The 26,506-nt window shown below is 47.7% G+C and overlaps 1 pseudogene; it reads right to left on the bottom strand.

The window, feature by feature from the left end:
* Positions 1 to 581: 581 nt before the first annotated feature.
* On the bottom strand, positions 582 to 2,955 carry LOC132590327 (oocyte zinc finger protein XlCOF6-like; annotated as a pseudogene).
* Positions 2,956 to 26,506: the final 23,551 nt, after the last annotated feature.

Here is a 26,506-nt window from a genome sequence, read left to right as displayed (position 1 = left end):
CAAACATGGCTAAAGCTTCTTCCACATTTAGAGCATTTTTAACGCTTCTTTCTACTTACGGTAACATTTCTATGTAAATTCAAGCTTTCTACAACAGTTTACATTGTGACAGGGCTTTATACGGCTTGTGGTTGTTCTTTAGATATAAAATAAGAGGCTAAGCAATTACATGGTTTTTTTCTGTGGGTTTTTTGCTGCCTTGAAGATGGCCATTCTTACTGCATCTCTTTCTACACTCTGATCATTCAAAAGGTCTCTCGCCTATGTGCCTTCTCTGATGTCTCTGAAGATGGCCAATCCGACTGAATCTCTTCCCACACTCTGAGCATTCCAAAGGTCTCTCCCCTGTGTGGGTTCTCTGATGACTTTGAAGATTCGTACTATGACTGAACCTCTTTCCACACTGAGCATTCAAAAAGTCGCTCCCCCGTGTGGCTTCTCTGATGCGTTTGAAGATTGCCATGCTGACTGAATCGCTTTCCATACTCTAAGCATGCAAAACGTCTCTCCCCTGTGTGGGTTCTCTGATGGCTTTTAAGGCTGCCACTCTGACTAAATCTCTTCCCACACTCTGAGCATTCAAAAGGTCTCTCCCCTGTGTGGATTCTCTTATGCAACTGAAGATTCTGTCTCTCATTGAACCTCTTTCCACATTCTGAGCATTCAAAAGGTCTCTCCCCTGTGTGGGTTCTCTGATGACTTTGAAGAGTGCCACTCAGACTGAATTTCTTCCCACACTCTGAGCATTCAAAAGGTCACTCCCCTGTGTGGGTTCTCTGATGACTTTGAAGACTGCCAATCTGACTGAACCTCTTCCCACACTCTGAGCATTCAAAAGTTCTCTCCCCCTATGTGGGTTCTCTGATGCCTTTGAAGGCCGTCACTCTGACTGAATCTCTTTCCACACTCTGAGAATTCAAAAGGTTTCTCCCCTGTGTGGGTTCTCTGATGTTTTTTAAGGTTCCAACTCTGACTGAATTTCTTTCCACACTCTGAACATTCAAAAGGTCTCTCCCCTGTGTGGGTTCTGTGATGCTTTTCAAGGTTGCAACTCTGACTGAATCTCTTCCCACACTCTGAGCATTCAAAAGGTCTCTCCCCTGTGTGGGTTCTCTGATGATGCTGAAGATTCTGTCTCTCACTGAACCTCTTTCCACACTCTGAGCATTCAAAAGGTCTCTCCCCTGTGTGGGTTCTCTGATGATGCTGAAGATTCTGTCTCACACTGAATCTCTTTCCACACTCTGAGCATTCAAAAGGTCTCTCCCCTGTGTGGGTTCTCTGATGACTTTGAAGACTGCTACTGTGACTGAATCTCTTTCCACACTCTGAGCATTCAAAAGGTCTCTCCCCTGTGTGGGTTCTCTGATGACTTTGAAGAATGTCACTCCGACTGAATCTCTTTCCACACTCTGAGCATTCAAAAGATCTCTCCCCTGTGTGGGTTCTCTGATGACTTTGAAGATTGCCACTCTGACTGAACCTCTTCCCACACTCTGAGCATTCAAAAGGTTTCTCCCCTGTGTGGGTTCTCTGATGCTTGTGAAGATGGCTACTTTCAGTGAATCTCTTTCCACACTCTGAGCATTCAAAAGGTCTCTCCCCTGTGTGGGTTCTCTGATGACATTGAAGATGACCACTCCGACTGAATCTCTTTCCACACTCTGAGCATTCAAAAAAATCTGAGCATTCAAAAGGTCTCTCCTGTGTGTGGGTTCTCTGATGACTTTGAAGACTGCCACTCCTACTGAATCTCTTTCCACACTCTGAGCATTCAAAAGGTCTCTCCCCTGTGTGGGTTCTCTGATGATTTTGAAGATGGCCACTCCTACTGAATCTCTTTCCACACTCTGAGCATTCAAAAGGTCTCTCCCCTGTGTGGGTTCTCTGATGACTTTGAAGATGGCCACTCGTACTGAATCTCTTTCCACACTCTGAGCATTCATAAGGTCTCTCCCCTGTGTGGGTTCTCTGATGACTTTGAAGACTGCCACTCTGACTGAATCTCTTTCCACACTCTGAGCATTCATAAGGTCTCTCCCCTGTGTGGGTTCTCTGATGCCTTTGAAGACTGCAACTGTGACTGAATCTCTTTCCACACTCTGAGCATTCAAAAGGTCTCTCCCCTGTGTGGCTTCTCTGATGCCTGTGAAGATGGCTACTTTCAGTGAATCTCTTTCCACACTCTGAGCATTCATAAGGTCTCTCCCCTGTGTGGGTTCTCTGATGCCCTTGAAGACTGCCACTGTGACTGAATCTCTTTCCACACTCTGAGCATTCAAAAGGTCTCTCCCCTGTGTGGCTTCTCTGATGCCTGTGAAGATGGCTACTTTCAGTGAATCTCTTTCCACACTCTGAGCATTCATAAGGTCTCTCCCCTGTGTGGGTTCTCTGATGCCCTTGAAGACTGCCACTGTGACTGAATCTCTTTCCACACTCTGAGCATTCATAAGGTCTCTCCCCTGTGTGGGTTCTCTGATGGTTTTTAAGGGTGCAACTCTGACTGAATCTCTTCCCACACTCTGAGCATTCAAAAGGTCTCTCCCCTGTGTGGCTTCTCTGATGACTTCGAAGATTCCCTCTCTCACTGAATCTCCTTCCACACACTGTGCATTCGAACGGTTTCTCCCCTTTTTGTTGTCTTTGGTGCAGAGGGAGATGTGATCTGGTTTTGAAGTGCTTTACACACTGAACGGATGTACTTGCCCTCATTATCCTATGCTTTGGAAAACGTGCATTATGTCGTCTTCCATCCCTCTTCTCAACTGTATGGCTGCCTTTCTTTCTCTTAGGTCTGCCTGGATTCCTGATGTTTTCTTTCAAGTCCACATTTTTACCTCGATTTGGCAATTGCTGATCCAGTTCCTCACCCTCCTCATTGCTCTGATCATCCTGGGCTGGAATAAGAAGAGAGATCCCATTAACACCTGGAGGGCAGGTAAGTTCTAAAGGCATTGGTGTGACTGCAGGAGGTAAGGACTGAGGGCCCTTCGGCCTCCTTTGGCTTGCCTGTCTTAACCTCTCTCCCACCCTCCCCAGATATCTAGTCTTTCAGGATACCTCATCCCTACGAGAGCCACACCTGAACTCTTGCTCAGAGGGACCTCCTGACCCTACAAGTCCCAGTCCCCAGAAGGCCTCCTGTCCCTGCAGTGGGCTGTGTGATTGTACCAACCAAATGTTGCTCCGAACTCAATCCAAAATCCCCCATGGCTACTCCTTGCCTCTTCCAGAGCCAGTTTGGTGTAGTCGTGAAGTGTGCGGACTCTTATCTGGGAGAACAGGGTTTGATTCCCCACTCTTCCACTTGTAGCTGCTGAGATTGGCCTTGGATCAGCCATAGCTCTCGCAAAGCTGTCATTGAAAAGGCAGCTTTTGAGGAGAGCTCTCTCAGAGCCACCCACCTCACAGGGTGTCTGTTGTAAAGGTAAAGGAGAATGTGACCGCTCTGAGACTCTTGAGATTCAGTGTCAAGTCTGCTTCAACTCTGGTCAAGTCTGTATTCCATCTTTGGTTCAGGGAGAAGCATTCTGGGTAAAAGCCACACTGTATACCAATGCTGCTAGGTCGAGCTCTCCTTTCCCCCCTCCCTTCCTTTGTTATGTTGTTTTGCTTTGAAATGGGAATATGTGAAAGAGATTATGGTGCCTTCTCAGGCTGGACACCGGGGGAGGTTTTTCGCCCAAGGCCAACAGGCCTGAGAACGAATTTGTAACATCAATGTGTTAATGTGCCCTGCATAGTACCCCTCCCTAAAGAATCCCTTTGAAGTATACCTTATATGATTACACTTTACTGTATGGTCTTCAGTCCTTCAATCTCTCTGAGTAGTCTTGAACAATGATATCAATAAACTAGAAACTTTTTATCAAAAAGGTCTCGTTATTGAATCAGCCGACTTGACATTTTGAAGGACTCCCCTTCGAAGTTCAACCTTTCCGGCAACTTTAAAGCCTTATGGCTGAGCAGATTCCAGACAACGGAGAACTTCCCATCAACGTGGATATGGAAGGGGCCGAGATGCCGTGGCACATCCTCAACTCCAGGTGAGCCGCGGAGTCCCCCCCCCCCCAGTTCCAGCTGGTGATTACACCCCGGCAGTATCAACCACGGACCTCTACCACCATCATGGAGCAGGCCTCGATCCGCCAGGAAGCCATCCTGACTCGCCACACCAAGCAAGTCCGGATCACCGGAGCAGAAGCCAGGTCCCATCGAGTCGGGGGAAGCGGACAGCATCATCGTCGTCCAAGTCCCAGAGGACGAGAACGCGGGTGCTGAGTGCAGAGGGGCCGAGTGCGGAGAACCGAGGCCCAAAGACATTCACGATGAGGACTACCAGATGTTCTGCTCGATGGTCCGACGGGAGGTCGACGGAGCGATCCGGGCCTGAAGGATGAGATGCACACCCTGATGGCTCAACTGGGGAGGGCGCTGGGGGTGACCGGGTCCCGGCGGCAGCAACCCGCTCAGCCGGTAACCCGAGGCCACCCAAGCCAACCGGCCCAGGTGGCAGCCCCTGCGAGAGGCGCAGCTCCCCAGATACCGGCGGCCCCCCAGGCGCCGGTGGCTCCCCGCGACGCAGGCAGAGGGCGAGAGCTGGATGCGACCTTCGACGGGGATCTGGACGAGGTGAACTACTCCGCCATTCAAGCTAACAGCTTCATGTATTACTGGGGGAACTCCTTCCCAGATTAGTTCAGCGGGGTGGACTACCTGAGCTCGAAACTGAGAGGGGCGGCGAAGCGCTGGTATGTGAGCTTGTGCGAAACTATGAGCCCTGATCTGGACTACGTGCACACCTTCCTTCAAGCCCTACTGACCCAGTACGAAGAACCCCTGCAGGAGACCCGCGCGTTGGCGGCTCTCCGCAACATGCAAGAAGGGTCCCGCTCCATCCGCGAGTACGCGGCGGATTTCCAGGCGAATGCAGCCAGAGTCCGGGGCTAGAGCGAACTGATGAAGATCGAGCACTTCTCTAATGGGTTGAATGCTAGCAATCTGGATCGGGCCCTCACCCAAGCGAGCCCAGACACCCTGGTGGGGTGGATCCAGCTGGCGGGCGAAGTGGAGACTAACCTGAAAAGAGTGGCGATGCTACGCCAACATCAGTCGGGGAAGAGCAAGAGCCAGGCGAGGGGCGTCCCGGGAAAGATCGAGCCCCCAAAAGCCAAGAGACCACCTGCAGCGGTGCCCGTGGGGCCCCGCCGATGCTTCCAGTGCGGGGACCCGAACCACCTAGCCTCCAGTTGCCTGCAGCCGGCCGCCACCCGGGCTCCCCTGCCACCAGCGAAACGCAGCATCCCGGGACCGAAGAAGGCAACCGGCCGCCCTAAGGATGCGGCGAAAAGTAGCGCGGTGGTGCCGGAAGAACCACTGGACGAGGAGGTGCTGCTCTCCGCGGAACTGGCCGACCTAGCCTGGGCCAAGGAACCGGCGGGAAACGAGCCCGGCCTGCTCTGAACGGTGCCAACCAGCAGGTCGAGCGGGAAGAGGCACCACTGACGGTGAGAGTAACAGGACGCTTATATTTGGTCACAGTAAAACTTTTAAACCGCAAACTGAGAAGTTTCCTGCAAATTCGGGCCCTAATAAGACTCAGGGTGCAACCGGGAATTGATTTCCCCCAAGGTAGTAGAAGCCCTGGGGCTGGAGAGCTCACAGCTACTTCACCCCATGCTGTTTGAGCAAATGGACGGGTCCGTGATGTGCGGGGAGCCATGCACACGGGAAACGCAGGCCTGCCCCTTGGGAATTGAGGAACACTGGGACCATGAGATCCTTGTTATTGCCCCCTTGTGTTCCTACCCGGTGGTATTGGGGGTGGGCTGGCTGGAAAAGCACGAGCCCCTAATCCGGTGTAGAGCCCAGACAATCAGATTTCTGGACCCCGTGTAAGAACCACCTATGGGACACTGCGTGGGTCCCGCGGGCTCCCGTGGCTAAGGAGAGGGCGTGCGTGTCGGTGGAGGAGGCGCACCCCATTCCAAGTGCCTACCGTGACCTGATGGGGGTGTTTAGCGAGCAGGAAGCCAACCAGCTGCCCCCCCATCGGAGCACGGACTGTGCCATAGAACTAATTCCTGGGGAGAGCTTGCCGAAAGCCAAACTCTACCAGATGGGGTGGGCCGAGAAGAAAGAACTGCGCAAGTTCTTAGACCAAAACCTGGAGCGGGGATTCATTAGGCCAGCCACGGCCCCCCACGCCGCCCCCGTGCTGTTCCGCAAGAAAAAGGACGGCTCGCTTAGACTTTGTACAGATTTTCACGGGATAAACGCGATCTCGATGTCCAACGCCTACCCCATCCCCCTCATCCGGGACTTGTTGAACACAGTGTCCGGGGGGGAAATTTTCACCAAGTTGGACTTGTGGGACATGTACTTCCGAGTGCGCATCAAGGAGGGGGATGAGTGGAAGACGGCGTTTAAGTGGAAGACGGCGTCTTCCACTCATCCCCCTCCTTGATGCGCACTCGGAAGTACATGTCCCTCAAGTCCAACTTGGTGAAATGTATTTAATGGTTTAAATGGTTTTAATGGTTTTATGAATGTTTAATGGTTTTATGAATGTTTATTTAATGGTTTAAATGGTTTTAATGGTTTTATGAATGTTTATCCGTTTTAGATGTATTTAAATGGTTTTAATGGTTTAATGGTTTCAGATGTATTTAAATGGTTTATGAATATGTGTGTTTGATGTGTTGGTATGTTTGTGGAAGAGCACCTCATTTCGTTGCTCTCTTTTTGTTGAGAACAATGACAATAAATTCATCTATCTATCTATCTATCTTAATACCCCGATGGGCCAGTTCGAGTACTTGGTCATGCCGTTTGGGTTACAGGGGGCGCCGGGGGTGTTCATGAATTTCATAAATGATGTGCTCTGAAAATTTCTGTACAAGGGGGTGGTGGTGTATCTGGATGGCATCATTATTTACTCCCAAGACAAACAGTCCCATGTGAAACTGGTGAGGGAGGTGCTTAGTACCTTGCTAGAGCACCAACTGTATGCTAAACTATCTAAGTGTAAGTTCCACCGGACAGAGCTGGACTATTTGGGCTTCCGGGTGTCTGGTCAGGGGTTGGTCATGGATCCCTCTAAGGTGCAGGCAGTGTTCAAGTGGGCCCCCCCGAGAACACGTAGACAGCTCCAATCTTTTCTCGGGTTCGCAAATTTCTATAGGGCGTTCATAGAGGGGTTCGTCCAGATCGCCCTGCCCCTGACTGAGCTCCTAAAGACGAAGGGGAAAGGGCCGGAAGCCAAGCGGCCGGGAGCCCGGTTAAACTGGACTCCTAAGTGTCAGGCGGCCTTTGACCAACTAAAGCGCCTGTTTACTAGCGAACCGGTCCTAAGCCACCCTGACGAGCAGAGGGCCTTCGTGGTTCAATGCAACGCCTCCGACGTGGCCGTAGGAACAATTCTCATGCAGAGGGATGGGGAGGGGAAACTATGGCCATGCGCGTACATCTCCCGAAAATTCTCAGATAACCAAAGGAACTGGTCAGTCTGGGACAAGGAGGCGTTCGCAGTCATGTTTGCTCTGAAAACCTGGAGATCATGGTTAGAGGGGGCCAAGGTGCTGTTCGAAGTGTGGACGGACCACAAAAATCTAGAGGCTCTGACGGGGAAGAGAAGGCTGAGCAAGAAGCAGATCTGGTGGGCGGGCTTCTTTTCTAAGTTCGATTTCACCCTGAGGCACATCCCGGGGACGAGAAACTTCTTAGCCGATGCCCTCTCCTGCCTCCCACAGCACGAGAGTCAGCGGGAAGAGGTAGTAGATTCTCTAATCTCACCCTCCCAGGTGGCGGCCATGGTCACCACCCGGTCTCAGAAAAGGAGGGAGCTGGAGGGAATCAGTCGTGAGCGGATCGCCTCGGAAACCGAGCGGGAGAGAAAAGACCGGCCGGAGGGGGTGCTAAAGGGAAAAGACGGGCTCTGGTATAAGGGGGAGAAACTGTACATCCCAGAGGGACTCCGGAGGGAGATATTGCAACTCTGCCACTCCTCAAAGTTAGCTGGGCACTTTGGCTATGTGAAAACCCTGCACTTGGTCAACCGGCAGTTCTGGTGGCCGTCCCTGCGGAAGGACGTGTCCGAATTTGTGACTGGCTGCCCTGTGTGCATCATGGCCAAACGGAGGGGGGGAAAACCGCTGGGGCTCCTACACCCAATAGAGACGGCCAAGCGGCCATGGTCGGTAGTGTCAATGGATTTCATAGTGGAGCTCCCCCCCTCCCGGAGGAAAACGGTCATTTTGGTGGTAGTAGACACATTCTCAAAACAAGCCCACTTCATCCCGTGTGCTCAATTGCCCACAGCTAAAAAGCTGGCGGCCCTCTTCTTTGATCACGTGGTAAAACTACACTCATTCCCAAATAAGGTCATTAGCGACCGTGGGCCGCAGTTCGTTGCCACCTTCTGGCGGGAGTTTTGCAAATTGGTGGGCATGGAGCAGGGTTTAAGTTCAGCCTACCACCCACAAACGGACGGACAGACGGAGGGTAAACGGGGTCCTAGAGCAATACCTAAGGTGTTTCATAAATCAACGCCAGTCCGATTGGGTGGACCTCCTTCCCTTTGCAGAATACTGCTACAATAACAGTGCGCACAGCTCCACCAAAGCCTCCCCATTCGCCACAGACTTTGGGTACGAGGGAAAAACAATCCCCCTCCTACCGGGGGGGGGGAAGTCAGGGGGTCCCTTCAGCCTTTGAGCAGTGGTGGCAAGGTCCGAGTCAGAGCTGGCCAGCCATCCAAGAGAACCTAGAGGCTGCCAAAGAGACTTATAAAAAGCAGTATGACAAATCTCATGTCCCCGCCTGGAATTTTAAAGCTGGGGACTCTGTGTATCTATCAACCAAGAACCTACCTCTCTCTCAACCCTCCAAGAAACTGGCGTATAAGTTCGTGGGACCCTTTAGAATCAAAAGGGTCATTAACCCAGTGACTGTAGAACTAGATCTGCCTCCTGCCCTTGGTAAAATACACCCTGTATTTCATTGCAGCCTGCTGTGTCGAGATCCTGGTTCTTCGGATTGGCATCCTCCAACACCAGGACCCCCTCCCATTCGGAAGGGGGAGCAGGGCCTTTCGGGCCACGAGGTCCAGGACTCTAAAAACCATTTGCCTCTCCCGCGGCCACAAGCGGTGGCGGGGGCTTTGAAATGGGAATATGTGAAAGAGATTATAGTGCCTTCTCAGGCTGGACACCGGGGGAGGTTTTTCGCCCAAGGCCAATAGGCCTGAGAACGAATTTGTAACATCAATGTGTGAATGTGCCCTGCATAGTACCCCTCCCTAAATAATCCCTTTGAAGTATACCTTATATGATTACACTTTACTGTATGGTCTTCAGTCCTTCAATCTCTCTGAGTAGTCGAGAACAATGATATCAATAAACTAGAAACTTTTTATCAAAAAGGTCTCGTTATTGAATCAGCAGACTTGACATTCAGAGTATAGGGCGAGATATAGATCCAGTATCTTATTCTTCTTGACTTCCCCGGAAGGACACCTCCCCCCACAGTGGGTTGTATGATTGTACCAACCTGCGCTGGAGACGCTGTACTGATCGCCTGTAGTGTTCTCAGCCTGGTTCAAAGTGCTGGTTTTGACCTTTAAAGCCCTATATGGCTTGGGACCTGTCTACTTTCTGGACTACCTTTCCCCACACGAGCCCCAGAGAGCACTACGATGAAGCTCGTTAAATCTGTTAAAGATCCCCGCGCTAAAGGATGACCGTTTGACCACTACAAGGGCAAGAGCCTTTTCCGTGGCTGCGCCTGCCCTCTGGAAGGCCCTCCCTGAGGAGACCAGGGCCCTGCGGGATTTATCACAATTCCGCAGGGCCTGTAAGACATACCTGCTCAGGCAGGCTTTTAATAACAAAGTGGAGGCACTTTTAACATCTATGGGGGTGTATACTATCTACCCCACAAGAGCATCAGAAATTAATTCAAAACAGGCAGAGAGCGCCATCTGAACTGTATTTGTTTTAATATTTTAATGTTTTAATAATGTTTTCTTGTTATAATGTGAATCTGTCACCGAATTGTGACCGTTGTTAGCCGCCCTGAGCCCGTTTGGGGAGGGCGGGATACAAGTGCAAGAAATAAAAATAAAATAAATAACTAAATGTTCTTCCGGAGTCAATCCAAACTCCCCCATGGGTCTTTCTTGGCCTAACTGAATGACACTTACCCTCATCCAGCTCCTTTGGGAAGGAAATATGCTCTTGAGATCCTCTTGAGAAACTACCCAGCTTTTCTTTGGGTGCAAGGCGATTGTCTTTCTCCACCAAAGTTTCTCTTATACTTCTGGCTTCATTTGCAGAGAGAGAGAAAGAAAAAGTAATCATTCTTCTATCGAGAACTGTCTCAGTAACAACTGTGTCCTGTTGTTATCGCCATGGTTTATCCCAGGATGAGAAAACTTAAAAACAAAAACAGATGTTGCAGAAGAGGATTTACATAAATTCAGAAGTAAAAACTCTTGTGGAATCATGGTCAGGAGCTTAGCCCGCAATCCCAGCCAGTGTAAGAGGGACAGATCTGTGAGGCAAAGCAGCCTAGTTCCCCTCAAGGGTTACTGTGAGTATTAAATGGTCCGTCTGACTTGCAGGTGTTGATGATTTCACCCCGTCCCCCCACCTTCTCTTTCTCAAGGCTGCCGTTGGTGAATCCTGAGAACCTGTATCCAGGTGTGTAACCAGGAGTTAGGGGGGACTGGGTGGGTGCTGACAGCTTCTGGAAGATTCCATCAGGGAGGACCCTCGATTGGGTCATTCGGACCACCTGACACTACAGAGGTAGAAGTATAATACCAGGGGGACCCAGGCTTGGGTTCTTGACAGGATCTTTTTCAGGTCACAGTCAAAGGGGATGTTTGTATTCCCATCCAGACGGGAGGGGGTGTTGTAAATGTAAGCAGCAGAGAAATGAGGATCTGGCCCCTTCCAGATTCTTTCTCAGGTTCTCTTTCATCTCCACCTTTGCCTCCAGCCGGGACACCTTCTCAGTAACACCAACAAAACGGGATCACACTTCACATTACACACAACAAGAGAAACAAACCCTGTGATGTACTGGCTAACAATGTTTCATAAAACCTTTTTAGAAAAACCATATGATTTTTTTGTACATTACAACACAATTAAGGTCCATTCTCACATTACAATATTACAAGAAAGGTCCAATGTGCACCCAGAAACTTGCCATTCAATCCTTTTGGAGCTTGCTTTCTGCCATCAAAAGGAAGGGCTTGCTCCTAATAAAATTATTGTAGACAGCAATTTGCCAGCAAGCTTCAGAAGGCTTTTGCATCTGCTTAAAGAAGTGGTTCAGGACTGGCTTAAGCTCCTAATAAATATATATATACACTTAAGTGGGATTGAGTTGCAAGTTTTTAACAAGAATTAACAATATCTTAAAATTTAAAAATTATCTATTTCCACTCAGCTTTGTGGTGTGTCCTGTTGTTATCGCCATGGTTTATCCCAGGATGAGAGAACTTGAAGAAAAAGATGTTGCAGAAGAGCATTTACATTCAATTGTTACAAGAGGCTGACAACCCTGAAAGAAATAAGGACTACTCTTGAGGAAGAAGTTCATTGACAAAATGAGCCTATATCTCATCTAAATCTGAGAGGCTCACTGGATCTCTCTCCAGGCCCGTAGCCAGAAAAGTTCTGGTGGAGGGGACCAGAAGAAAAAAATTTGGGGGGGGGGGGCCCACAGAGCAGCAGTGGGAATTCAGGTGGGGGCCACAAGAGTGGTGATGAGAGTGGGGGCCACCAGAAAAGCGGCGGTGAGTTTGGGCAGGGGCCGCAAGAGCAGTGGCAGGGAGATCAGACGGAGGCAGCCAGACAAGCAGTGCGGAGATCAGGCGAGGGCAGCAAGAACAGCAGCGCAGAGATCAGGGGCCGTAAGAGCGACGGGGAAAAAAGGGGCCATACATGTTGAGGAGGAGTTGGGTAGAGGGGCCGTGCCTCCCTGGGGCCCCCCTTAGCTACGGGCTTGCCTCTCTCGTAATATTGTAATGTGAGAATGGACCTTTCTTGTGCTGTTGTAATGTACAAAAAGATTATATGGTTTCTCCAAAACGGTTTTACCAAACATTGTTATCCGGGACACCTTCTCAGGCTTCGGTGACGGCCACAACACTGGTCTCAGTCGCCCCTCACCAAAGCTGGAAAGGCCTCAACATGATGTATTGCTGTTCAACAGTTTGATTCCTGCATCATTGCAGGTGTACCAACTCACACCTTTGGCCCCTGTGAAAGCTCCTTACCCAGAGAGATGACGCTTCCATAGTTCTCCTGCATGACTTCCCTGTAGAGAGTCCGCTGGCCCGGATCCAGCAGGGCCCACTCTCCTGGGGTGAAGCAGACAGAAACCTCCTCAAAGGAAACGGGGCACTGAAAGAAAAAGCAGATTCCCTCGTCAGCGATCACAAGATCCTAGAGTTGGAAGAGACCTCCAGGGTCCTCTAGTCCAACCCCCTGCACAATGCAGGAAACTCACAAACCCCTCCCCCTACATTCACAAGATCTGCCTTGCTGTCAGACGGCCATCTAGCCATCTTTCTTGTTTTCTTTCTTTTTAATGGTTTTAACTAACTGTTTAATTTATTGTGGGATTTAATTATTTTATTATATTGTAATCAGCCCTGAATCCGACTTGGGAAAGGGCGCACTAGAAATCCGCAAAATAACAAAATAAAATAAATAAACCTTCAAGGAAGGAGAGCCCACCACCTCCCAAGGAAGCCTGTTCCATGCCGGACAGACATTGCACACTGGAAGGGAGAAGTCTGGGGCGGAACAGGATATACGGCTTGGCATGGGGAAAGGGAGCTGCATTTTGATCTTCTCTCATCTGGACCGTAGTAGAAACTGTGGGAGCAAAAGCCCTCCTCCCCGAGAAAGAAGGGGGACCCAGGCTGTCTCCTGCTCATCTCCCCTACCTGGACTGGAGGTAAAGCAGCCGTTTCCACACCTCCAGCAAGACAGCGGCTCAACAGCATCTCCCTACTGCCTGTTCATAACAGAAAGGAAGAAGGGTGTTTAACTTCTTATTCCATTTGCTTTGTCACTCCCTGCTTCACGCACCCCCATCCCAGGCGTCCGAGAGGACGCCCTGTGTACACTCAACACATTCTTTCACACTTTTTACTAAATCCTGGGAGAAGCAGAAGAGAAATACCCATGAGCCTCGGGGTGAAAATCTCTGCCAACATATTTCAGACTTCAAACGTGCCCTGGGAACTCTGGAGTTCCTAAAGTTACAGCATCCCTGCTGGATCAGAGCACAAACTCAGGAATCCCATTCTTCTGCTGGCTGGGCCCTTGAGTCTGGGCTGGGGGTGGATATAGACAGGGGTGGAAATGACGTTGCATGAAAGGTCACCATCGCATTCAGCCCAAATCCCAGATGTCACTGGAGCATTACTGGAGAATCCAGGGAAGGGGTATCAAACACTCGGCCCGCGTGCCAGAAGCAGCCCACCCAGGGCTTTGATCAGGCCCACGGAGCTCTTTTCTACCCCGTCTTGTCCTTACCCTTTGAACCTCGAAGACTACCTCCCTTTCAGTTTTCAGGCTCTTTGAAGCTCTGAGGCAGAGTCTCCTTCAGCTGGTAGCTTCAAAAGCTCTTTGAAGCCCCCCTTGAAGCTCCCAGGCTGAGTCTCAGTTCCCGGCTCTTCCTGCCTTTCTTTGCTGCTGCTGCTGCAAGGAGAACGTGGGGTGGATTTTAAGGTCCGTTCCATGTTTTCCTTGCAGCTTTGTCTTTGCTCTGCAATGGTTTCAAATAGATTGGAGAGGGTTACATTTTCAGAGTTCCTATAGGCAGCTCAAACTCCCGCTTCTTGGAGTTATGTCCTTGCAAACAAAAGGTTGATGCTTTCAGCCAGCTTATCTGTTGAATGGCCCCAATCTAGTGAGTACTCTAATGTGGGAACCCACAGCCAAAGGGGGATATTGTACTGGAAAGCCATTGCCAACCTGAGTAGATTTGGGGGTGGGGGAGAAGCTTACAATGCCATTTCACTGTTTCCACAGAGTGAGACCCTTTGTGCTTTTTTTATTTCAAAATTGCACTGCCAAATTCCACTGATCCTCAACCTTTCAAACTTTAAAAAAATTGGAAAAGTTTCAAGCATGTTTGTATTAAGTTTAAAAATATCTTTTAACTGTGTTTGTCTGTGTCCGTTAAAAAGTTTATATCTCCACCAATGTTCCCCCTAAGCTGAGTTAGTGTGAGCTATCTCACAGCTTTTTAGCCTCCAGCTCACACATTTTTGTCTTAGCTCAGGAAAAATGGCCACAGAAAAAGCTAATTCATGCAGTACCTCATAACTTTAATACCAGTAGCTCACAAAGTAGAATTTTTCCTCACAAGCCCCCACAGCATAGAGGGAACATTGATCTCCACTACCTGGCAATATATTTTATGAGATACACGGCCTGGCCCCACAAAGTCCCATTTGTTTCAGCTCCAGCCCTCCTAACGAAGGAGTTTGACACCCCTGATCTAGGGTACTCTCAGTGCCAAGCTTCACACTAAGGCCTCCCCAAATCTCCTGGGGTTCCGGCCACACCCTGTCATCCCAATTGCACAATCCTGTTTCCCACAGTGGCCCCTCAGATGCCCCTATAAGCACAGGCACAGAAGTCACATTTCCCCCTTGATTATTGGCCTCTAGGAACTGGTCTCCAGCGCTCTGCTGCCCCAGAAGGCTGAAGCTCCCTGTAGTCACCAAGCTGAATAGCTCTGCCCCAGTTTGTCTGCCTTTCTTTTTGGAGCCACCTTGACCTCCTCTGATGGAAGGAAGGTGGAAGATGAATAATGAGTGAGAGGACTTGCCCTCTACGATCCCCTTGGAGAAGAATGAGGGTTAGTGGATATTGAGTGCTGTGTGTTCTGTGGAGACCTATTTAATTCTTTTCCTGACCTTAATGCTCTCCCCATCACATTCACGGGGTGCCCCAATCGCCTCCAGGCACAAAGAGTCCTTACCAGAGGAGAGGGCATCTTGGGCACCCTCCTGGGCCTGAGCCCTCTGCCCTTGCTCCAAGGAAGCTCCGTCTGCCCCAGAGAATGCAGCTTCTGCCTTCACCGATGGTCCCCACATCTGAAACGGCAGTGAGGGAAAGGGGTAAGAGACGGGATGGAAAAGAGACCATGCACTGGATACTGCCCCACTCCCAGACTCTGCACCCTTCCATCAGCAGACCTGCTCAGTTATCTGGAGGGAGTAGAAATTCTCTAGAAGAAGCTTCTAAAGGAGGCAGAGAAATCTCCCATTTGGAGGATTAACACTTGGACAAATATCTCTCAGGAAAAGTTTAGGAGAAGCTCAGATATTGAATGGAACGTAGCTGGAAGAAACCCCCTAACCTGCTGCTCTGGCTGCCTCTTCTCCTCTGCCTGACTCAGGAGGAAACCTTCGGCCAAGGCCACCGCCTGGTAACTGGCCTCCGGCCCACATCCTCTGACCCAGCACTGCATTTCCTGGGGCAGGAGGGCCAAGAACCGCTCCAGAACCACCACGTCCAGGACCTGCTTCTTGGTGCGGTTCTCTGGCTCCAGCCAGTGGTTGCAAAGGCGATGGAGCTGGCTGCAAACCTCTCGGGGCCCATCAGTCTCATGGTAGCGGAACTGCCGGAAGTGTTGGAAATGTGCGTCTGAGGTCACGGTGTCCTTAGGCAGAACCTCTGGCACAGGGCTTTCCCAGAATTCAGCGCTGCTTCCAGCTAGGGTGGGACGGGGGCCTCTGCTTGCCATCTTTCCGGCTCCACGTCCTTCTGGGTCCTGCTCTTCCATCCCCTTCCCCTTCTCTTGGGCCACCTCCGACTGTGTCAATGTCCCTTTAGTGACTTGACTATAAAGAGAGGCTTCTTTCTGCAGTGGGGGAAAGAGAGACAGAGAGAATTACATGTCACAAGGAAAGCAAATGAGAATTGCCCCAGTGGAGCAGAAGAAAAGTGCTTCTTGTGGTTTGTAGATCAGTTTTAGTTTCATTTTGCTATGTAATGCAATGAATGTAACGTACCAAACTATGTTAGATATGCCTCCTTGGTTCTTTGGGAAAGTGAATTGACTCTGCTTTGCTCTTGAAGGATGTTACGAGCTTAGCCTCTCCAGCAAAGAGGAGATCTTTGGGGGAGGCTGAAAACCAGCTCCTCAGGACTCTCCTCTCAACTAGAAAGAACTCTCAGTGCTGAGTGCACTTGCAGGGCTGAAGAGCATGACAACAGTTAATGACCCTCAGCATTCCACAATCAAAAAGGGTACATTTGCACATCCGTCTCCAATTTCCATATATTTATTTGCTTCCCCGTGTTTCCCCCCGAATTAGATCCAATCAAATGCAATCTCTACAATGGTCCGGGTGAGAAAGGCTCTGATCTCCGCTCCCTTTACCTGTGCCAAGCCAGACATCCTGTACCGTCTCATCCTGTACCATACGGGGACCATATAAACTAAGCTTGTTATCCCTGTTGGGTCCTCACATCTCTTAAACATAAGATTTGTCATAGTTAAGTGTTTGGTTGAAAACAGGATAACAACATTGATAAATATATATGCCCCAAATACAGGACAGAAGACTTATTTATTAAAAGTTCTAAAAAAAGCTAGCAGATTTATCGAAGAAGAGGTGATATTAACAGGAGACTTTAATGAGGATGTTAATAAAGATAAAATAATAAATTGAAGACAATGGAACTTAATTGAAGTATATAAAGCCCTTAATTTGGTGCCTGAGCCGACATACTTCTCAGGGAGATACAAAATGACTTCATGTCTAGGCTATGTATTAATTAATAGAACATGCAACTGGGAAATTAAAAATGTCACTACCCACCCAATATGGATATCAGATCATGCCCCGATAAGTGTAGAACTTAAAATAACACACAAGCAAACCAAAAGAACATGGAGATACAATAATATGGTTATGCTTAAGGATAAGGATAAAAGACACATTATGGAACAAACGAAGTTATACTTTCAAGAGAATAGGGGTACAGTGGGAATAAATGTCTTATGGGACGCAGCTAAAGCAGTGATCAGAGGACAATGTATCATGAAAGAGAAGGAGATAAAAAATGGTACGTAGACAGAGAAGAGACTTCAAGAATTAGGTAAACTGCAAAAAGATGAAGCACAGAAGTTTTGTCCCATCAGACACAAGGTAATCAGGGACTTACAGAAAAAGCTAGACGATCTGGATTCTATGGCGTTATGGAGGAAACAGCTCATGGTAAAAAATGTATATCAGAGAAATACTCTCAACTCAGCTAAGAGACTGGCAAATTTTCTAAAAAATAAGAAACAAAGGCAAAGAGTGAGAAGTATTAGGGTAAATAAAAAGGTAACACAAAACTTAGAGGAAATAAAAGGAGCATTTGAGGGCTTGTATAAATAATTATATGGCGAAAAAGGAGTGAGAGACTTTGAAGAAGAGACAGGAATAAGGTTGACAGATATAGAACAGTGAGGACTAGAGGACAATATAACAAGACAAGAGATTGAAAGAGTGATAGACGGCTTAAAGATCGGGAAATCTCCCGGACTGGATGGATTTTCAGCTGAATTTTACAAGGAAAAGAGAGAAATATTAGTACCGGAATTACAAGAAGTATTTAACAATATACTTAAAGGGGGCATAGCTCCAGACACATGGAGAAAGGCAGAAATTATAGTGATTCTAAAACCTAAAAAGGACCCCCAAGAGGTAGGATCATATCGACCGATTAGCCTATTGAATCAGGATTATAAAATTTTTGCTAAAGTAATGGCTAATAGGCTTAAAAATATTATACAACAAGTTATAAAAGAAGATCAATATGGCTTTATAGAAGGCAGGAGTATTGCACACCCAGTGCGAAATGTAATCAACATTTTGAGTCATAACCAGTCCGGGAAACTGGCATTATTGAAGTAAGCTGTTTATAAAGCTTTTGATACATTGTCACATCAATTTTTATGGACAGTTATGGATAAATATGGGATAAGCCAATCAATAATACGGGTATTTAAGGAGATATATAGAGAAGGCACGGCTGTAGTCAGACTTAATGGAGAACATACGGCACAATTTGCACTCCAGAGGGGAGTCAGGCAGGGGTGCCCCATCTCTCCTTTCTTTTTTATAATGGCAATCGAACAGTAAGCCCAACGTCTTAGAAATTCGGGGAGAATTGAAGGCTGTCGTCCAGGCAAGGAAGAAGTTAAGTTGAACTTATTTGCAGACGACCTGATTATAGTCATAGTTAATCCAAAAGAAGCAGTAAAGGAGATACAGATTATATTAGAGGATTTTGAATTAAACTCAGGATTAAAAATTAATATGGCAAAATCAGAAATAATGTATATTAATGTAAAAAAAGAGGAAAGGAAAGAGATTCATGAACGGATAGGGATAGGACAAGGGGTCAAGAAAATTAGATACTTAGGAATAGATATAGTTAAAAATGTTAAAAAGTTGGTAGAAAAGAATTATAACAGGATATGGAGCACAATATTAAAAGATATGAAGAGATGGGGCAAGAAGATACTAAATATGACAGCGAAGATTAATGTAGCGAAAATGTTTTGGATTTCAAAATTATTATATTTATTTCAAACGATACCTTTAGAAATTAAAAAACAAAAACTTGATAGCTGGAACGCGAAAATAAAAAAATGGATATTTGGTAGCAAAAAAAGTAGAGTCTCAAGGCATTTTATGTACGCGCATAATACAAACATGGGTTGGGGGGGCCCAGATTTGAGGAGTTATTATGAGATATTTCAATTAAAAGCATTGATGGAAATAGGAGAGGAAAGGGAGCGGAAGTGGGTAAGAGTAGAGAATGAGGCAAATAACGGAATAGGAAAATTAGGGGGTTTTACAGGACGTAAGATCAAAGTCAACATATTAGAGACAGGACCGAGGAAAACAGCTTTGATGATTTGGAGAAAATGGCAACTAAAATGGTTAAAGGGAATATCTAAACAAACCCCATTAGAGGCCTTAGATGAGAGGAGTGAGGATAAGAGATGGTGGACGCTACTCAGGCAAAAAGGGTATAGTAGGGTACAAGATATGTTATGTGGGTGGACACTTAAACCATTGCAAATGTTATATGATGAAATAGGTAGGAAATATTGGTTGAAAATAATAGGGTTATATAATGGAATTCGGAAGACAATAGAAGATAGAATGGTGACTGAAGGAGAACCAATGGAGGAGTTGTTGAAAGGGATGATAAAAACAAAGAAGGGAATGGTAGGAAGGATATACAGGAAAATGACGACGGATAGGGAGGAGATAAAAAATTTAGTTCAAAAAAAAATGGAGTGTAGAAACTAATTTAGCAGATAAAGCATTTGACAATCTCAAGAAAGATATACATGAGCTTAAAATGTATAAATTTAGAGAATTGGAGTTAAAATTTTTCAAAAAATGGTATAGACCGCCAGCAATGTTAGCTAATATATTCCCGGGTCTGAATTCAAATTGTTGGCATTGTGGAGAGAAAAAAGGATGGTACTCCCACATGTGGTAGGTATGCGTAGAAGTTAAAGCTTTTTGGGAGAAGGTAATAGAGCACATTTTTTAAGTTTTTTGCTATAAGACCAAAGATAGATTTAGACTTAATGTTCGGGAGCATATTAAATAAACACGGAGTTTAAAAAGATTTGGACTTATTCAAAGCAATGGTGTTAGCTGGTAAGGCGGTAATAGCCTTTGGCTGGAAGGACAAAACTAAACGGACGGAACAAAACTGGCATAATTATTTATTTGAATATATTCAGTCAGATATCATAGCTATAATTAATCAAGATGAGCAATGGGAGTCAAAAATAAGAAGGATAAAGGAGAAATGGTATTCATATTTGAAGTGGTTGCTAGAGGGTCAACAATGGGACATTCGGTGGAAGCTCCCTAATTTGTGCTCCTAGATAGAAAGATGAGTATCCAAGGGAGGGAGGGATTGGGGAAGAAATATAGAGTGATGATCGTTGTGACGGAACCGGCCCGATTCTGCCTTCAGACCCGGTCCCGTCAACTCCCTATTGAGTCGCCAACTCTTGGAGGGAGCTATTTCTCCTCTGGCCACTTGGGCTTGCTGCCACCACCTGCTCAGTCTAGGGGTTCAGATTGAGAGGAACAGGACTCCCAATCCCCCTCTCCAGCTATGAGGCCAGGCCTCAAGGTCCTCTGCCACCCTGTACTTGGGTATCACAGAGACCACAGCACTTCTTCGGGGAACCCCTGGAGGATTGGCACCTTATCCAACTGCATGCCTTCCCCCTTCCCCGGGGCCCCCTTCATAAAGCAGCGTGGTCTAAGCGGTTGGGGATCTATGTGGTACAGAGTTTGACTGCCAGCATTCAAAACAGTAAAAATGTTTAATAAGAAGAGAAAGAAAAATAAAAAAAAGTTACATGTAAAAGTTTAGCACAGCACCTGAACAGCAACAAGAAGGACAAACAAAAGGTGGATTTAAACGCATCTCTCGTCCCTGGTGTAAACTGGCCCTACCTTGCGAATGACTGCCTGGGGTCCCACAGGCAGGAGCCCCCAGGCTGGCAACCTCTCTTCCTGAGCACCAGCTGAGAACTGGCCTTTTCCCACCTAACTCAAATAAATAAAACAAAAGAACTTCCTGCCCCTCTAGGAGGCTTTCCCCCTAGAGTTACTGGTTTAACTCCAGAAGGGGGGAGGCAATGAGGGGAAGGCTAAAGAACTTCCTGCCCCTCTAGGAGGCTTTCCCCCTAGAGGCGCTGGTTCAACTCTGGAAGGGAGGAGGGGATGAAGGGAGGCTAGGCCAAAGCCTGCTTTAGTAGTTTAATGTTCCCTTCCAACGAAGCACCAACATTAACTAAGATGGCGTTCCTCCACAATCGTAACGGAAGACAGAAATCCTAGGTCCTAAAACATTCCCATCTCTATTATTAGGACAGGAAGAGCCTGGCGGTGATAAGAAAAGGAAGAGGAAAGAGGAAAAGGATCTAAGAAGGCCTAGAAGAGGAACTAGATTAAAGATTGGCTGTATTTACTTGAAGGCGAGAAGGCCTTGATATGGACCGAAATAAGAACATTTAGACTGAAAGGACTGAACAAGAATATTTAGTAAAAGGGGATGGAGGACTAGATGTATATTCTGTATTTTTATTTTTATTTTTTTTTAATCTATGATTTGTATCCCACCCTTCCCACAAGTGGCTCAGGGCGGCTATGAGAAGAAGGATAAGTTTGATGTAAAGGGTCAAAAATAATAAAATATATTCATATATTAAAAAATCATATTTTCTTGTGAGTAGTCCTTGGCTTTTCTTACGTCTTGATGTATATACCTGTAGTTCTTCTATGTAATTGTACATCTTTTCCCAAAAGTTTTCGTGTTTCTTTTAATTGTTTGTGGGTAGTTGTAGTTTTTTCTCTTTTGTGCCATTCTACATTTTATGAGGTATCCTTTTATTAAACATAATTGTTTATGCTTTTAACATAAAAAAAATCTCTTAAACATCTTCACTATGTTGTGTGCTAATCTGCTGCTCACTCTTTTCATTTCGGTGTATCTGAAGAAGTGTGCTCAGCTCGAATGTGACCCTCTATAACCGGCATCTCCTGCCACCAAACTACACAAAATTGTGCTTGAAACCTAAAAGGAGCCCCTAAAACCAGTGCTTCTTGTTGTTTAAAGTGCCCGTATTCAAATACAAAGTTTCACTACTTTCCACCAATTCCCCTCTCTGGGCTTGGCAGAACTCCCACCAACAGGTGCCGTTTCTCATTACCCACAAATACTGCCACGAAAAAAGGGGGCAGCAGAGCCCTAAAAATGCTTGCAAGTACAAGCAATGAGGTAAGGAGGATGACCCCACCCACACATGAAAATAGTCATTGTAATATCACTCTGAAAGCCCCTGAAAGCAGAGAATCATAAAGATGGTAGGGACGTCCAGGGTCATCTAGTCCAACCCCCTGCACAATCCAGGAAACTCACAAATACCTCCCCCTAAATTCACAGGAACCTCATTGCTGTCAGATGGCCATCTAGCCTCTGCTTATAAACCTCCCCAGAAGTAGACCCCACCACCTCCCGAGGAGGCCCATTCTACTGAGGAACTGTTCTAACGATCAGGAAGTTCTTCCTAATGTTGAGCTGGAAACTCTTTTGATTTAATTTCAACCCACTGGTTCTGGTCCTACCTTCTGGGGCCACAGAAAACAATTCCATACCCTCCTCTATAGGACAGCCCTTCAAGTACTTGAAGATGGTGATCATATCACCTGTCAGCTACCTCCTCTCCAGGCTAAATATGCCCAACTCCTTCAACCTTTCTTCATAGGACTTGGTCTCCAGACCCCTCACCATCTTCGTCGTCCTGCTGAAGGAAGTTGAGAAATCTCCCATTTGGAGGATTAACACTTGGACAAATATCTCTCAAGGAAAGTTTAGGAGAAGGTCAGATATTGATAGGGACGTAGCTGGAGGAAACCCCCTCACCTGCTGCTCTGGCTGCCTCTTCTCCTCTGCCTGACTCAGAAGGAAACCTTCGGCCAAGGCCACCGCCTGGGAACTGCTCTCCGGCCCACATCCTCTGACCCAGCACTGCATTTCCTGGGGCAGGAGGGCCAAGAACCGCTCCAGAACCACCACGTCCAGGACCTGCTTCTTGGTGCGCCTCTCCGGCTCCAGCCAGTGGTTGCAAAGGCGATGGAGCTGGCTGCAAACCTCTCGGGGCCCATCAGCCTCACGGTAGCAGAACTGCTGGAAGTGTTGGAAATGTGTGTCTGAGGTCACGATATCCTTAGCCAGGTTCTCTGGCACAGAGCTTTCCCAGAATTCAACGTTACTCCCAGCTTGGATGGGATGGGGGCCTTTCCTTGCCATCTTCCCAGCTCCAGGTCCTTCTGAGTCCTGCTCTTCCATCTCCTTCCCCTTCTCTTGGGCCACCTCCAACTGTGTCAATGTCCCTTTAGTGACTTGACTATAAAGAGAGGCTTCTTTCTGCGGTGGGGGAAAGAGAGACAGAGACAGTTACGTGTCACGAGGAAAGCAAATGAGAATTGCCCTGGTGGATCAGAAGAAAAGTGCTTCTTGTGGTTTGTAGATCAGGCTTAGTTTCATTTTGCTATGTAATGTAATGTATGTAACATACCAAACCATGTTAGATATGCCTCCTTGGTTCTTTGGGAAAGTGAATTGTCTCTGCTTGGCTCTTGAAGGATGTTACGAGCTTAGACTCTCCAGCAAAGAGGAGATCTTTGGGGTAGGCTGAAAACCAGCTCCTTGGGAGTCTCCTCTCAACTAGAAAGAACTCTCAGTGCACTTGCAGGGAGAAGAGCATGACAACAGTTAATGACCCTCAGCATTCCACAATCAAAAAGGGTACATTTGCACATCAGTCTCCAATTTCCATATATTTATTTGCTTCCCCATGTTTCCCCCCAGAATTAGATACAAACAAATGCATTCCCTACAATGGTCCGGGTGAGAAAGACTCTGAGCTCCGCTCCCTTCACCAGTGCCAAGCTATACATCCTGTACCATCCCATCCTGTAGCATACGAGGACCATATAAACTAAGCTTGTTATCCCTGTTGGGTCCTCACAATTAAATATCTTCACTGTGATGTGTGCTAATCTGCTGCTCACCCTGTTCCTATAGATATGGACTGCTAGCCTCCATTTCGGTGTATCTGAAGAAGCGTGCACAGCTTGAACGTGACCCCCTATAATCGGCATCTCCTGCCACCAAACTACACAAAATTTTGCTCGATGCCTAAAAAGAGCCCCTAAAACCAGTGCTGCTTGTTGTTTAAAGTGCCTGTATTCAAATGAGCCTGCTTCGGCGGGGAGGACCGGATACAAAACAAAAAAATAAGTAAATGTAAAGTTTCACTGCTTCCCACCAATTCCCCTCTCAGGACTTGGCAGAACTCCCACCAACAGGTGCCGTTTCTCAGTACCCAGAAATACTGCCAGGAAAAGGGGGGGGGAGCAGGAGCCCTAAAACTGCTTACAAGTACAAACAATGAGGTAAGGAGGATGACCCTCCACAAACATGAAAATAGTCATTGTAATATCACCCAAGCCCCTGAAAGCAGAGAATCCTATGGTTGCAAGGGACCTCCAAGGTCCTCTAGTCCAACCCCCTGCACAATGCAGGGAACTCACAAGCACCTCCCCCTCCATCCACAGGACCCTCATTGCTGTCCGAGGGCCATCCAGGCTCTGTTGAAACACCTCCCAGGAAAGAGAGCCCAGTTAAACATAGAATCCTAGAGTTGGAAGAGACCTCCAGGGTAATCTAGTCCAACCCCCTGCACAATGCAGGGAACTCACAAGCCTCTCCCCCTCAATCCACAGGACCCTCATTGCTGTCCGAGGGCCATCCAGGCTCTGTTGAAACACCTCCCAGGAAAGAGAGCCCAGTTAAACATAGAATCCTAGAGTTGGAAGAGACCTCCAGGGTAATCTAGTCCAACCCCCTGCACAATGCAGGAAACTCACAAACACATCTCCCTCAATCCACAGGACCCTCATTGCTGTCAGGGGGCCATGAAGCCTCTCTTGAAACACCTCCCAGGAAGGAGAGCCCCGTTAAAGCATAGAATCCTAGAGTTGGAAGAAACCTCCAGGGTCATCTAGTCCAACCCATTGCACAATGATGGGAACTCACAAGCCCCTCCCCGTCAATCCACAGGACCCTCATTGCTGTCACAGGGCCATCCAGCGTCTGTTGAAAAACCTCCCAGGAAAGAGAGCCCAGTTAAAACATAGAATACTAGAGTTGGAAGAGACCTCCAGGGTAATCTAGTCCAACCCCCTGCACAATGCAGGAAACTCACAAACACATCTCCCTCAATCCACAGGACCCTCATTGCTGTCAGGGGGCCATGAAGCCTCTCTTGAAACACCTCCCAGGAAGGAGAGCCCCGTTAAAGCATAGAATCCTAGAGTTGGAAGAAACCTCCAGGGTCATCTAGTCCAACCCATTGCACAATGATGGGAACTCACAAGCCCCTCCCCGTCAATCCACAGGACCCTCATTGCTGTCCGAGGGCCATCCAGCGTCTGTTGAAAAACCTCCCAGGAAAGAGAGCCCAGTTAAAGCATAGACTCCTAGAGCTGGAAGGGACCTCCAGGGTCATCTAGTACAACCCCGTGAACAATGCAGGGAACTCACAAGCCACTCCCCCTCAATCCACAGGACCCTCATTGCTGTCAGAAAGCCATCCAGCCTCTGTTGAAAAACTTCCCAGGAAGGAGAGCCCAGTAAAAGTATAGAATCCTAGAGTTGGAAGGGACCGCCAGGGTAATCTAGTCCAACCCCCTGAACAATGCAGGGAACTCACAAGCCCTTCCCCTCAATCCACAGGACGCTCATTGCTGTCAGAGGGCCATGCAGCCTCTCTTGAAACACCTCCCAGGAAAGAGAGCCCAGTTAAAGCATAGAATCCTAGAGCTGGAAGGGACCTCCAGGGTCATCTAGTCCAACCCCCTGCACAATGCAGGGAACTCACAAGCCCCTCCCCCTCAATCCACAGGACCCTCATTGCTGTCAGAGGGCCATCCAGACTCTGTTGAAAAACCTCCCAGGAAAGAGAGCCCAGTTAAAGGATACAATCCTACAATAACAACAACAACAACAACACATTTTATTTATATCCCGCCCTCCCCGCCGGAGCAGGCTCAGGGCGGCTCACAACAAAATTCATTGAATTATACATTGAGTTAAAATACATTACGTTATAATTAGCAATATAAACCAGCAGGTAATTAAAAACTATTAAAATTCTAAAAATAATAAGTTAGTGTTAGTAAGTTGATATGTTGGCACTATTCAGATGATGAATTTACTTAGCAATTTACTCAGTGAAAGCCATTCGAAAGAGAACGGTCTTGCAGGCCCTGTGGAACTGTTCAAAGTCCCGCAGGGCCCGCATTTCTTCTGGAAGCTGATTCCACAGCTGTGGAGCCATAACAGAGAAAGCCCGAGTACGGGTACTCTGGAGTTTTGCGTCTTTTGGCCCGGAAATAGTCAGCAGGTTCTTCCCTGCTGACCTCAGGGCTTTCTGGGGTTCGTACGGGGAGAGACGGTCCCTAAGGTAGGCAGGTCCTCGGCCATATAGGGCTTTAAAGGTAATGACCAGCACTTTGTAACGAATCTTGTATATAACTGGCAGCCAGTGCAGTTCACGCAGCCCCGGCTGTATGTGCTCCCACTTTGGGAGCCCCAACAGCAGTCTGGCAGCCGCGTTCTGCACTAGCTGCAGCTTCCGGGTTCGGCACAGAGGCAGCCCCATGTAGAGGGCATTACAGTAATCTAGCCTCGAGGTGACCGTTGCATGGATCACTGTTGCCAGGTCCTGACGCTCTAGGAAGGGAGCCAACCGCCTTGCCCGCCTCAGATGAAAAAAGGCAGACTTGGCAGTGGCTGCTATCTGGGCCTCCATTGATAATGAAGGCTCCAGTAGGACTCCGAGGCTTTCGACTCGGTGC

Source organism: Heteronotia binoei, chromosome 2 (genome assembly GCF_032191835.1).
Source record: "Heteronotia binoei isolate CCM8104 ecotype False Entrance Well chromosome 2, APGP_CSIRO_Hbin_v1, whole genome shotgun sequence".
In the NCBI taxonomy this organism is placed as follows: Eukaryota; Metazoa; Chordata; class Lepidosauria; order Squamata; family Gekkonidae; genus Heteronotia; species Heteronotia binoei.
This window is presented reverse-complemented; position numbering and strand designations above follow the sequence as displayed.